This window comes from Passer domesticus, chromosome 15 (genome assembly GCF_036417665.1).
Source record: "Passer domesticus isolate bPasDom1 chromosome 15, bPasDom1.hap1, whole genome shotgun sequence".
Lineage (NCBI taxonomy): Eukaryota > Metazoa > Chordata > Aves > Passeriformes > Passeridae > Passer > Passer domesticus.
In genome coordinates, this window is record NC_087488.1 from 6,303,354 (window position 1) to 6,317,873 (window position 14,520).

The following is a 14,520-nucleotide window of genomic DNA, read 5'->3' on the forward strand; positions in this document are numbered from 1 at the left end:
TGGATAAAAGCTCTCCTTCCTTCTTCATTAGAGCACCTAACAGTTTCAGAACACTTTCCAGTTAAAGACTACTGTGAATAAGTGTGGTTACAAATATAGAAATACAGGCATGGTGATAAAAGCTATCCACAAACAGACTGGGTTTAAGGAAACACAGGAGGAAGCATCCAGAATCTCACAAAATTATACTCAGCTTCCTGGGAAATACTTTCTAACATGGGCTTAGGGACACTCCTGTCTCTGTGCCACCTCTTTAGAAATTCTCTGTTCAGATTTCCCAAATTATACATTTCACCTCATCCTGAGGGAGCAAACAGAGACCTCCTTAAGTGCATTAAGACATCACTACACAGACTGTTACATTTTAAAATAGAATTTATGGTATATTAGTAGGCATTTTTAAAAATTATACGGCTCTGTCAGAGCCCATCATTAGCTACTCACAACACCAAGAGAGTGCACATTAGACCCAGTTGTGTGTTTAAATGTGTGTAATGCATCTCAGTCCATGCTTTTAACTTGTAAAGGAGTACATTGAAGAAAATGTCTCTGTCACATTCCTTGGCAAGAACATACTTGAATAAGTCCCATTTTGAGAGTGACAGAAAGTCCCCAACACAAAGTGTCTTAAAGTATAACCGTTCCCTAGTACTGATTCAATAACTTAGAAATATCAATCCTTTATCCTAAATCTGCAGATTAAAGGAGAGTTTTGGTAATGACCAGCACCTGGCAGTTCCATTTAATTGCAAGTTGGGTACCTTGGAAGAAGAAAACGCCTTGCTGACTTGCAAGCTTGTAAAATTTATGTTCCAAATAGCTCTAAAAGCTTGTAAGCTTAGGGCAGATATAATTAATGCAGCAAGTTTAGCTGGAGCATCAGTGTGGCTGCACAGATAAATTGATTGTTTGGGACAAGTGAGCAGGACCAAAGGTGGGTCTGTGCCTGGCTTTGCAGGGAGGAGCTGTTCACTCAGCACGCACAGGGTGTGACACCCCCACAGCCAGCCCGTGCAGAACCCACAGACAGGGCTCCTGCTGGTGGCACATCATAATGTACTTGTCTGCTTGATGCCTCAGGTTTGGACTTTTGTATCTTTCAGATTCTGTGCTGCTTAGTGTGGGGTCTGGGCTTCATGTTAGGGGATGGTGAGCTCTCTGCACAGAGCAGGGAGACAAAACAATTCCTGCTCCAGCTGGGGACCAAGGACAAATGATCCAAATCTCAGCCCCAAGAGCATAAACAACGTGGGCTGGAGAGAGAAAAGCAAGCAGGATGGGACTGCATGGGCTAAGGCTGGAATTGGACAATGAACTCCAATATCCAAATGAAGCAGAACTTATAAAAGTGACCCCATGAGCGGTCGTGCATTTTGGGACCATTTTGGTTCATCTTGAGCCCTGGCTGGGCTCTTGTGCTGCCCAGGGTGTATCCATTGAGACCTTCTAATAAATCCCTGCTTTATTCTTTAGCTCTGCCCAGCCTCTGTCCTAGGTCAGCCTTCACAAGGCATCATGTTTAGCTATGGACTATTCCTCCTTCTCTGACCACAGTAATATTTAAAAGCAGCTCTATGGAGAGCCAAAGTATAAGTCATGTTAAGAGTGATTGAATAGATATTTTTTTTTGGCTATAACTATTTAAAGGCTGGGAAAGTCTGTAGCTCAAAAGCTGTACTTGGTGTGGTTTCCCTGAAAGCTCAATCAACCAACAAAATAGCTGTATTAAAAATCAGCAGAGAGAATCACACTACAGAAGCCTGGTCTTTTTACTCCCGTAGCAGTCACTTTTGGCCATCACAAGTGACCACCCAGTTCAATGTCAGCCAAACCTCACTCTGAGTCAATACACCGGACACAGATTCTGGTTCTGCTCTCAGCACCAGATGATTTTTTTGAACAAATTTTCTACCTCAGAGGAAAAAGAAAAGACAGTAAGGAGTAGACAAGAGAAAGGAAATCTGGGACAAAGGTATCAACTAAAAGATTAATACCAATAAATATCCAAACATCTTTGAAACCTTCATTAAACCTGAAATTTTGGGCATCCCATTAATGGTACAAGCGAGATGCTGGATGGTAAAACAGGAATTGTGCATATCTGTCTTAAATTGCCATGTAGTATAAAATCCTCATCAAGCCCATTTTCCCTTCACATCTAAATATATCAATGGAAATATCTAATTTACAGCTCCCAAAGAAACCAAGTTCAATCCCAAAGACTCCTTCAAGCTCGATAGTGAGCCTCAGGCATAGAATACTATGAGGAAATCACCTCTGATATATGCAATAAGTCAGCTTTATGCAAGGAAAATTGGAGAACTGTTTATTGTATAAAAAGATATATTCATTTAAATTCAATTCAAGTATTTCTGTTGCCATCATAGATGAGTTAGAGAAAGAAGCATATAGCATTATTCATTTACTTCCTCATTTTAGCAACTCTCTACATTATTATCTCCTTAATACAACATTCTCCCTAATTTCACAGCTTTTCTCATTCTTTTACATCTCCTAATTCAGCAAACATACCTAAGTGGTCCTCAACAATATGACACCTTATGACTCTCGCAACAATTTTGAACACATCCTCACGTGCAAACATTTTAAAACTCTTTCTTCCAATTTGCATTGCTTTGGATCTGTCTGCCATGTTTCCATCTACCATTCAAAGAGATGAATTTTCTGCTTAAAGACTGCAAGATCTCTCATCCTCCACACTCCAACTCAGCCCAGCTACAGCATGTTTATCTGTTTTATAGGGGCTGAATTGTTATTTCTACTCACTGAGCAGCCAGCAGGGTGTACATGCTATTCCTGTTCCCTACAAAGCATTAATTTTCTAATTTCACCCATTAACACTATTTCTGTAACATTTACAGCCTCTGTGTTTTCTCTACAGAGGTGGTCATGGTCTATTATTAAGCTTTTCATTAGAACTGAATACCTAAACTAATAAAAGCTAGGGATTGTCAAAACACTACATGCTACCATGTTTAAAATATAACACCAAAATGTAATTACCTTCACACTGTTCTTCCCCCAAATGTCTCTTCAGGCCAGGATAGCTTTTACCTATAACATGATCAAAATCTAAAATCAAACATTTTTAACATTCAGGAACTTGAATAATTAAAGTAACCCATTTAATAAATATTATTAAGTATGAAAAGCCACTCAAGATTTCAATTCTCAGACATTAGAAAATAATATATAAAACAAAGTCTTTTTTTCCCACTGCTGATTGCCCCTTAACTTCAAGTTTCTTCAATATCTCCGCATTTTCATCTGCTCCTGTGTGTTCAGAACAGGCTGCAGTTAGAGTTTCACACAGATCTGGTTTCAGACAGACCTCCTGGATCTCAGTTGATGGCAGATGTTTTCGGGCTTTCACATTGTGTTAATGTTCTCAGGTGTAGACCCATCTTTGAGTACAAGGTTTTCAGAGCTGTTTCCCCCTTCTCTCTGGAGATCTTCTGCTTGGCTTGTAATTCACAGAAACCTGACAGATTTCTATTTTAACAACCTCCATTAAGATTTTTGCATCTTGCTAGACTGTCTGTGAAATTATAAAGCACAGAATGGAGAATTACGGGATGGAAAGGACCTCCAAAAATACCTAGGTCCTTCCCAAATGCACATCAACTCTACCTAGCCATTCCCAACGGAAATTTGTCTTGCCTTTTTTCTTAAAAAAGAACTGTAATCTCTTTCAGAAAACACTTCACTGTTTCAATATCATCATTGAAAGACAGACAGTCTTATTATCCAACCCAAATTTCTAGTCTAATTTTTTAGGGCTAACCTTGAGCAATGCAGGTGTACCCACAAGTGCTGGCATTTGATTTCTGGCAAGGGAGGCTGTGCAGTGTGTCTGGGTAGAGAGCCCATAGGAACAGCAGCACCCAGAAGAAGCTGCAGGATGTCCCTCTCAGGGATTTGTTTCATGCACATCACACCCACACTAAGGAGTCACTACAATAAAAGGGGAACATTTCAAACAGGTAAGAGTGGTATGATAGATTAACTTCAGCAAAGTCACACTTTGATAATGGCTCTAAGGCTCTTTATCACAAAAGGCATGGCATTAAAAAACATGGCATTAAATACAACCAAGCATGGGCCCCTAAGAAAATGAAACACAAAAGAATGACAAGAAGAATGTGTGAGAAAGCCCCTGCTCATCAGGCAGCAAGCTGAACCACAAATAAACACATCTCAGGCACTCCCAGGTATTTATGGGACAATAGCTTCACACAGCTCAACATATCACATTCAGTTAGAAATGATAACATTAAACCACACAGATTTGCTACCTAAAAAAATATTGCTCCTGAGCAGTTTTGTCTAATATTGTGCATTTAAGGTGACAAGGATAAAAACAGCAGACAAAGCAGGATGAGGATCACACCCACAGTACACTGTGTGTGTGAAAGATGTGCAGCAAAAGTGTGAATTTCTGGCAAATCTGGCCTGTCAGTAAAATGATGCAAGAGAGACGTGAGAGGATCTGATGCAAAACCACCCAAGAGATAGGAAGGACTCAGACTGGAGGTTTTGACAGCATTAAGTCCTTACCTGTCCGAGGCTCCCCAAAGCTAAAAACAACACAGGATAACACAGTGTCCATTCCAAGAGCCAAAGAAAAAATTAGAACATAATTTTCTCTGAAGTGTTTCTGCCCTCGGTTTACAGCCACTGTGACTGTGAATACCCAGGCACAGCCCTCTCCTGGTGGGGACAGTGCCTGCTGAGACTGCCCAGGCTCTGCCCTGAGTCAGCTCCTCACATCCTCACTGCTCTGGTCCCCTGTCCTTCCTCCCCCTGCTCTCATTTCACCACCCAGCACTCACATCCAGGCTCTGCAGTACCATGTACAGAGCCAGTCCGGCCAGGTCAGCCCTCAGAGGGTTAAGTCTGGGCTCTTCAGCAGTTCTTTCATCACCTTTTCCTGCTCCCACTTTCTCCACTGCTCAGCAGCCCTTCATGCTGTGTTTCTTGGCACTGTGGAGAAGACAGTGCTCCTGTGGGGACAGCAAGGGCAAGGTCCCACAGGAGCTCGTGTCAGTAGTGCTGTGCAGACTCCAGTAATCTCAGTGTCTTGTTATCTGTGATGGTCTTTGAGCTGCACAAGGCACCTGAGAGTGCACAGAGGATGAGAAAAAGAATTTTTCTCAGTTGCAAGTGAAGTCACTTTAGTAACAGATTTTCATATTGGCTGGGCCTTGAATGTCTACAGGAGAAGCATATGTAATTCTTCTCCCTATATCACCTATTCTGACACCTGTTAAGGGTGGAGTTGTTACTGAAATATGTAGTAGCTCAGAATGTTTAACTATAAGTAATAACTGGATATACAGAGTACTGGCTTTGCCAAATATCTCAATAGTATTAGATGTATAGCTGCAATCACACATCTAATACTGACACTGGAGTGAGTGAGATAAGCTTAGAAAACTACTGAGGAGAGCACTTGTTTCTGGTTAATGCAATTCAAATAAAAATGAATGCAAAGGTAAGTTGCAAAGTCCTGCAGTGCAAGAGGACTCTGCCTGAGCACTCAGATGGCAGGGGTTTACTCCCAGCACACCTCCTGCCTCTTCTGGGGGAAACACCTATGGAGAGGCTCCAACACTGCAGAATTCAACACACTGTGCAGGTTATCTCTGATTGTGGAGACCAAGGGATCTGCTGCAACTGTTTGATATTTGAATGTCAGCATCCTGGCTGGTTGTTTCATCAGCAATGCCTTACAGAAAATAAACACGTTTGGCTTTTTAAAAACGAGTTTTCCAAACATTTTTCCAGGGCTCTTTATATAGGAAGGAGATTATTTATTCCATATTCTGCCACATAAGCATGATGTCTGACAGCAGAAATAGATCCTTTCAGCAATGATAAATTTATAATGGCATACAAGAGTTTTGACTGCTTGTGAAGTTCCCTAATTAATTCTTATATAGAGTTCCACTGGCAACAAAATTTATGTTTTGAGATAATATAAAGCTCAGAGGAGTTAGTGTGCTGTTCCTCTTTGCACATCTTGTGTTTAATGTCATGTATTGTTAATCTCTTTTCCCACTGAGGAGGGTATTGTTTATCACTAAAAACACAAACTCACTTTCATTATTGGAAGAAATAACCCTCAATAAGGCTTAAGCTGCTAAATGGATGCACACACTTGAGGTGTGTCCTGAGGCAGTAACCTAAATGTCATTTACCCCAACCTGAATATTAGTTTAGGAAAATCTCATTTTGTAGATTTTCTTTAATCTCCTTTGAAACCAGCCTTGAAAAGATGTTGGCCTTGATTTTGCAGCAGATAGACCTCTAGTACAGACTGAACTGTGTGTAGCTACACTGACTGGTGTGTAATTCCTGCTAATTCTTTATAAATCAAGCCAACAAACATTTGGTCTGGAATATTTACAGGAGGGAAGTGACCTAATTGCACTCCATAAATAAAAGGTTTAATACTGCCCTTCAACAAGGCTTGCTGTAATGCCTGTACTACACTGACAATGCAAATCAACAGTTAAAAATTTTAAAAGGTTCTTAAAGAGATATTTTAAGCATTTCATCTGATCTATAGAAATTTTGCCTTTGCTAGCTTTCTCCCCATTGGTGTCCCAGTCACTTTGTTCAAGGAAATTCTACCTAAGATTGACATATTAAAAAATAAGATATTAATATCACACACATTTAGCAGGAATCTTATCCTGCAATGATCAAAGCTATTTTTTGGTGCAAAGAGATTAAGAGCTTGACAAGTTGTTAGTGTTCATTTACAAGGCAGAAAAAAATCCACGGCCACTAATTCATGAGAGGATGAATGCAAATGCAGACTTAACTCTGCAATGGCAAACACATCGAAAGAGGGTGTTGTTGGAGAGGAAATGGTCAGACTAGAACATCCCTCCTGAAGGCTTACAATTCTTCCATAAGTTTTTTGCAATTTGAGCAGTTCTAACCCCAGCTCTATCAAATTAACATCTGGAAAATAAATTCTGGGCCTGACAGCAGTGCCACACTTCAGTAAGGATTTTCCAATGGACTTTCCAATTGATCTTTTTCAGAGATCAATCTCCTTTCAGTAAAGTGAGTGTTTGGTTTAAAATACCTAAGTAAAAACTTTGCAAATTTAAATGTGATGTGAACTACAGAGTGATCCAAACGACACAGAAATGCCCCTGATTTCATGGAAACACAATCACACCAGACAGTTCCTCTTCCCTGGCTTCCAGAAACAGCTCCTGAACTTGGGACCTGGATTGGAGAACAGGAGGTTCCTCCAAACACAGAGCAGGGAGAGACAGAAAAGTTTGGGGGAGAAGAAGACCAGCAATTTCTTGGTCAGCTTGGGGGTTTGCCTTTTATTTTTGGTGAGTAAATTTAACCACAATCTGAAAGTGTTTAATCAGAAACTGATAAAACTGTGCCAGTGATGGAAATCAACACTGATGGAAAGAAACATGTTACAATTCTACCCCTCAAAGCCCACCCACAGTCCAGCAGCCTGCAGATAAGCCTTCTGGGACCAGAAATTATGTGTTTAAAAAAAGAAAAATCAGCAGGGAGCCATCCATTTTGTTTTGAAACCTGTGTAAAATTTGGCATCTACAAAGCAGATGCACAGGGCAACAAGTGCTCTCAGAGCACTTAAACCAAAAGTTTAAGAGCAGAAAAGTAAATAGCTGAAGTCATCAGAAATGTTGTTATATGACCTCTAATGCTAAATTTAAATGTCCACATTCCCTCTAAATTTCTTTTTTAAAAAGTAGAAATTTAATGACTGAAGCAATGAAGACAAAGATGAAATCCAGCACAATGCCAAGTTCCACATACGATGGTGATGCAAATATCAAGATAACCTTCCTTTTATACTATTTTATCCTCATTGTCTATGATATTCACCCTGCTTAACCCAGCCTACAAATTCTGCCCAAAATATCTATATACATTTACATATAAAAGTTAAGGAAGAACTAATACAAGAACAGGTGGCACAGATAATTCTCATATTGCAGCCTGAGTCTCTTTGGTTTGGGTTTTGTTTCTTGCTCTTTTTTGTGGGGTTTTACATTTCTTCTATCCCAAAAATTTAGGTGAATTCTACACTTTTTCTGCTGCTCTATGAGAGAATAACAGAGCTAATGAATTTTCATTACCTGTAGGGTTTGACCTCTATCAATTTATTTAGTCATTTTTGTACCACAGTTTTCCCTGTCCCTCCTGATTACAATGTCCTCCAGTGCTTGTAGCTCTCCTGTGTTCTGACCCTAGCAGCAATGCTGCCATCTGCTCAGCACACCCACAGCCACCAGCCAGGCTACCCTGCATCCCCTACAGATCATTCCAAGCTCTAGCTATGCACTGACCAGCTGGATGTACTTGTTTGCCTATTAACCAGCTGGAGAGTGATCCAAGCTATCTGAATATTCCAAGACATTTAAGAAAACCAAGCGAGCCTTTTCCACCAAGAAGCTGTAATTGTCAGATAGAAAGTAGAGAGGAGGGAAAGAAAGGTGCCTTAAAATTAAATCTCTCTCTCTCCCCCAGGCTAGGCACTGTCCCTAAGCACGTCCCATTTTCAGCCTGAGAAAGAAGTCCAGTGCCACATGCTGCTGGAGAATTTCCACAAGGCTTTCCTGAAACCGACACTGGGCTGAAGCTTCTCACAGTCCCCAACAGGACCAGTAACAGCTCTTTTCTGCAAAGGAGACACAACATTTCATAAAACCTCTTCCAGACTGATTCACCTATGGTGGTTAAGTTGGGAGATACCCAACACAGTCACAAAACTCTCCTACTTATGGCAGCATGCCCTTGGGATGTTGCTCCAGACTTGTCCTTCAATTTCCTTGTGCCTCAGAAGTAGAAGGATACTCACATTTCCTTGCAAGGTACATTAACATCTCTACATGGAAAACGTTTCACAGGTGATACCTACATTATGCAGACACATGCCTTTACCTGCCATTTATCAGCTGAAATGCATTTGCTCTTAACCAGCTTTCTGTAAATGGAGATTGTCCCATCGGCTTTCCTGCCTGCTAAAGGCTCCCTGGAAGTGTTGATATTATAAGTGCAATTTGAAGGATTTTTCTCATCTTGTTAAGTTGCTTGGAAAATGGGAGCAGAGATGAAACTAATTGAATGGTTATAATAGGGAAAATGAGGTTTGCTTTTCAATGTAGGAGATGTTACAGGCATTTGCTGCAACAAAAAACCCAACAGACAAAAATAGTATAACTTCTCCAAATTCTGCTTTCCCTAACAAAGCAGTTACCACACCAAATTGTAAAATATAAGCTCACATTAGTCCTTCTTACAACTCCTAATACTTTCCTACAACAAGTATGTCAAAAATATAGCCCATGAGCCAGACTGATCCTTCCAAGTACTTTAATCTGGCCTGCAAAATCCACAGAGCATTGTAATCCGGATCTGGTCTGCCAGTCAACTCTGAGGTCTCCCTGTGTGTGCAACTTCACTGAGAGACACACAGGCAAGTGGGAGCAGGGGAGGATCATGGTGTATTTGGAAGGAGTGAGAATCTGTGGGAGCAGCACACAGTGCACCATCACATCTCCTCTGAGCAGCTTTGGGACCCTCAGGCCACAGAGACTTCTCCAAAGGGCTTTCCAAGGAGCCCTGCTGATTCCATGGGGAGCAGTGGGGGAACAGCTTTCCTGTGCTGTCAGGCTGCCCAGCACCCCTGATTCCACAGGGAGGAGTGGGGGAACAGCTCTCCTGTGACATGTGGCAGTCCAGCCTCCTTCACTATGCAGTTTTACTGTGGAACATGGGACAGCAACTAAAAATAAAAGGAATTCCAGTGCTTTAGAGATTTCACAGCTCCCAATTAAGTCCAGTTCTCTCCAAACACACCAATATGAGCAGAAGCTGCCCTGTGCAATAACATCATCACTGCAGGGATAAGCATTTCCACCCTTGAATGGGTGTCACTTCACAATGTTAATTGCCACTGGTACTTCTCTAAATTAGTGGACTATTAATAGATTGCTGCTGAAGACAGTTACACTGGAAAAGCTTTGAAAGGAATCCTTGTGCCTACTGGCTACTTGGAGTCAGCATTCCCACTTCAGACTCTCAGTTTGCAATTTCTTGTGCAATCTCAGCAGATATAAGACCCTGGTGAAGAGGCAAGTCTGCCCTCCTCCACCACACAGGGGGAACCTGCAGAGCATCATTCTTCCCCAGCATGGAAGTTTCAGCAACCACTGAAACCAAACCCAAAGCACAGGTTTAGTTCCAGGCAGATCTCTGAGCTGCCTTGAGTCAGGTCAGAATTATCTGACCATTAAAGCAATGCAGATGCCAGGACAGGAGTGCAGACCAGCCCAGAGCTGTAGCAGACCATCCCCTCCAACAGCAGAGTGTTTAGACTGGCTGCAGCTGACTGCTAAATCCTGCTCCAAGTCAGAAGTGACATGGCACCACACACCTATTCCTCCCAAGAGAGCACAGTGTTGATGGAAACAACCCTCAACTCTCTCACTCTCCTCGGAGGTTGAGGCTCCACATGCACATCTAAAATGCAGAAGGAAGTTTCTGGATCTGGCACTGCCATCTTTCTACTTCCCCAAGTAGTTAAGCAGCATTATTCAACCTCTCCTCCCCTCCATTATTTAGAGAATGTAAAGCTAGGATTGAAAAGTAAGGCAGAAGTAAGTGAAGTAACCTATCAGCCCTTGATTTCATAAAATATCTCCATTTTATGAAATGAGAGAGCAGGTTATAACTAACAATAGGTCTTTTTATCCCCCCTAAAGAAGTCTCAGGAGACGTCATTTGAAGGTGGTTAAAAGAAATAAAATAGGTTGTCTCTCCATGGGCAAAGTAGGAAAAGTAGGTTTTCATGTGGGGGTGCTGCAAGAAGAACAAAGGCAGAATATCTGCTGAATCACCAGTCTATCCACGACACTCAAACAGCTCTAATTCTCTAGAATTTGCAGCACCCAGCAATCAAGCAATAGTGCTGCTGAGAGGAATTTTAACCAGCACTACAGCAATCAAACAAAAGCAACAGCACTGCAAACTACTTTGAGATGACGTCTGTTGCTACCATGCATTGATAACAGGATTCTGCTGAAAGACAGCTCAGGGGTCTTCCTCCTGGGAGAGTAAAATGATTAATTCCATGATAATCACTGTGGAGAGTCACTTGAGAGCTATATCAGTCAAGGGAGAGTTCCCTGGTCAGCATTTTTAGGATTAAAAATTATTACCCATAATGAGTGTGGTCAGGAAAGCAACTGTGATGGGGAAAAGAGAAAACAGAGGCACAAAAGTGAGAGACTTGCCATTACTAACAAGTAATGCTTTGGACATCAGCCATGTCATCCATGATCTCTGCAAAGCAGCAAGGCATCTCTCAAGTTTCTCTTCCAAACTCATGAACTTTAGAGCTGGTACAAAACCAAGACTGAAAAAACTTCCAACTGATTAGATTAACCTTCAGGATTAGGAGTGTTTGTACTGCAATATTAAAATATATATTTTACTTCCCTCTAGCTAGAGAATGGCATACATCAAGGTTTTTTATTATTTTCCTGTAAAGGATGATATCAGTAATTACCAACATCCTCCTTTTTAATAAGAGGAGAAAGTCTTGCATGAACCATGAGCAAGCACCCACATAATAAAGTTTATCCTTTTTTAAAATAATCACTACTAATTCCTTGCACCTTGTCAAGGTCTTTGTCTTGCAAAGCACCAGCTGACTGTACCTTCCACTGCCTCAGTGAGTGCAGGGTTATTTATGCTCAGTATGTCACAAGGAGAACATTTAATCACAAACCAGAAATAACATAGAGGTAACAGACTGCTCAAAGTAATCATGTGAGAGAATCTCATTCTTGGGAATTACCAGGTTTACCTATGCCAGGATGTCAGATTTTCACCTCCCTGCACCAGCAGACCCACCTGTTCTCAGCTTTGCTCCTTTCCACAGCTGTCACCATTGCCTGTGACCAGCCATGGCCATGAGGACACGCAACTGTCACTGCCGGCATTTTCCATGCTACAACCAGACTGACATCCAGGCACTCCAGGCTAACTTTATCCAAGTTGGGTAATGATGGCAAGGAGTTCAGCCTTTAGAAGGGTGTTCAGGACTTAGCTACAGTTTCATTCTTCCACCTTGAAACATCTGAGCAGAATACCTAATTTAGGAGACTAGTCATTTTTACTCCCTCACCAGTAAATGCAGATAGGCAGACACCTCCAGAAAATTAGCAGATTGGAGTCTGAGTCACACTCCGGGGGTGTTTGTCTCTCCAGTGACATAAAGGAGCCTGAGGGTTTCACACCTGACTGGCAGGGCAGTGACTCCCTGAGCCATCCTTCCATGGAGGCAGGACAGGCGTGGGCTGCAGCTGAGGCTTGGGATGAACTCCCCTGCAGCAGGGAGGGGCTGAACGCTGCTCCTGGGATTTAACTGCTGGTGGTGGCTGAGATACCAGCACAAGCTTGCCCTGGATGGGTCTGTTCCGACCAGGGGATGCTTTCTCAAAGAGACAAATGGCATAAAAAGTGACATTTTCATTACATCCCTGTGCAGGAGTTTCAGAGACCATTAAGCAGACTGCAAATGAGGGAAATTACTTTGTTAAAAAATCTTAATTGATTTTAGTTCCTACCTCCAGCAACACTTACATTTGTTTTCTTAGAATTTTACTTGCCTGTTGTATAGGATTTTACAAAACTTATTATGCAAGAGAAACAAGGTAGCTGTGAGTAGTGATAAGGAAATACAGCTTTATCTGAAGGTACCAATCCCCAGGCCATAGAAACTGGAACAACTGTTGTGATGTGATTGTGAAGAAGTTGAATTCTGCTTTTCAGAACCACAGGGAGGTTTCCACCAGAGCTGGCCAAGACACAGCCCAAACCTCAAACCCATCTCCTCACATTTGCAGTCAGACACGCTGCTGAGGGGTCCTTGTGTCATGGTTTCTGTGGGTTTGATAATGGGACAGTGGCAGGATTCACTTGTCCTGTTTTCCTTTTCCTGGTTGCTGTTGTATTCTGTTGGATACAGAAAACATCTTTTTATGTTACAACAGCAGGGCCATTCCCAACACACACAGACACCTCACACAAAGGGAAATTTTAGTGACTACAAATAGTGTTGGCAACATGACAAGGATTTTAACGGAGTCAAAAGGTCCCCTCTGAATGCTGCACCTTCCAAAACAGCACTGAAAAAAATGAGACTGCCAAAGAAAGAACACACTGCCTACTGTACCCCCATCTCAGCTCTAGCAGGACCAATCCTTGAACTTTCACAGACTGTAGCTCAAAAGAACAACAATCCCTGTAGGAAAATAAAATTGGTTCTTTTCTTAATGATCTTTTTCTGTACTAAAGACTATATTTTCTTTTCTAAAAGAAAAAAACAGATAACACTGAGATTGAAGGCTCTCTTTTACATTTCCAACCTTCTCCCCAGTCACTGTCCAGAGCAGTGTGAGCATGTCCTATAGCCTGCTCCTGCCAGGCATGGGCATGCACACAACAGAGTTTTCGTAACAGCTGGGATAAAAATCTTTTTATGCCACCCAGCTGGCAACATGCCACAGGGAAAACAAAAACAAAAAAGGAAAAGCCATTTTTTACATAATCTTCTTCTTGTTTAAATAAGCTACCACTACAGCCATGGAAGTGGTGCAAGTATAGATCACATATAATTAATAATACATCACAAATAATTGGTGATGCACTAAAACAGCAGCAGAAGTCCATGGGGATCTGAAGTACTGCTAACAAAGCAATACATTTTGTGATTCAGCAAGCAGGAATTTTAATGCCTTCAAGCCTGAAATAGAAATGTGGTCAGCTGGCACTAAGAAAAGTTTGATCCCTCTTTTAGTATAATGGCAAATTCTCAATAAATGCACATAAACTTCAAAAGTATAGCACTTTTCTATGTGATTCAGTAGAAAAAGTAAAGTTTAAAACTTTTGCAATTTACTGAAGATTATACAATAGATTCCAAGCTAGTGCCAGATTTCCATTCACAGAAGCAGTCTTGAGATATCTGTGAAACCATTAAAGTCAATGGAAACCAGAGAGAATTATTTGCAAAATTATTATTTGCATATTGGAATGGTCTCTTTCTTTAAGATTTTACACACTATAAGAATACATAGAGTAAATAATAATAATAATAAAAAACTCAACTTGATTTACATAGACTCCATTTGCCTTCATTTTATACTTTAAAAACTGAAGAGTTTTAAATGACAATGACAACTTTAAATGGTGCATATTGAGTTTTTGAAAATTCATAACTTTATTATTGTATTAAGCAGTATTTTCCACTTGGTATTTCCAGAACATGTATAATTGATTTGTAGCATCATTTAGGAAATAAATTCATTATGCTTTTCATTAAACTGTACTAAGGGGAAGAGGCAACCTTTCTCTATTATTGATTCTCGTGGGCAGTCTGGGGTGAAATTTTTGATGTAGTTTTTCTGAGGATTAAAAAGG

General features: G+C 41.1%; 1 long non-coding RNA gene across 1 annotated transcript in view; it reads right to left on the minus strand.

Moving 5' to 3' along the window:
- The window catches only part of LOC135281282 (uncharacterized), a 173,941-nt gene that overhangs the window by 63,785 nt on the left and 95,636 nt on the right, over positions 1-14,520 (minus strand). The window contains exons 7-9 of the long non-coding RNA XR_010347977.1: positions 3,806-3,975; positions 3,353-3,559; positions 3,025-3,075 (exon numbers count right to left, since the gene is read on the minus strand). This is a non-coding gene — a long non-coding RNA (uncharacterized LOC135281282). The remainder of the gene's footprint in view (positions 1-3,024; positions 3,076-3,352; positions 3,560-3,805; positions 3,976-14,520) is intronic.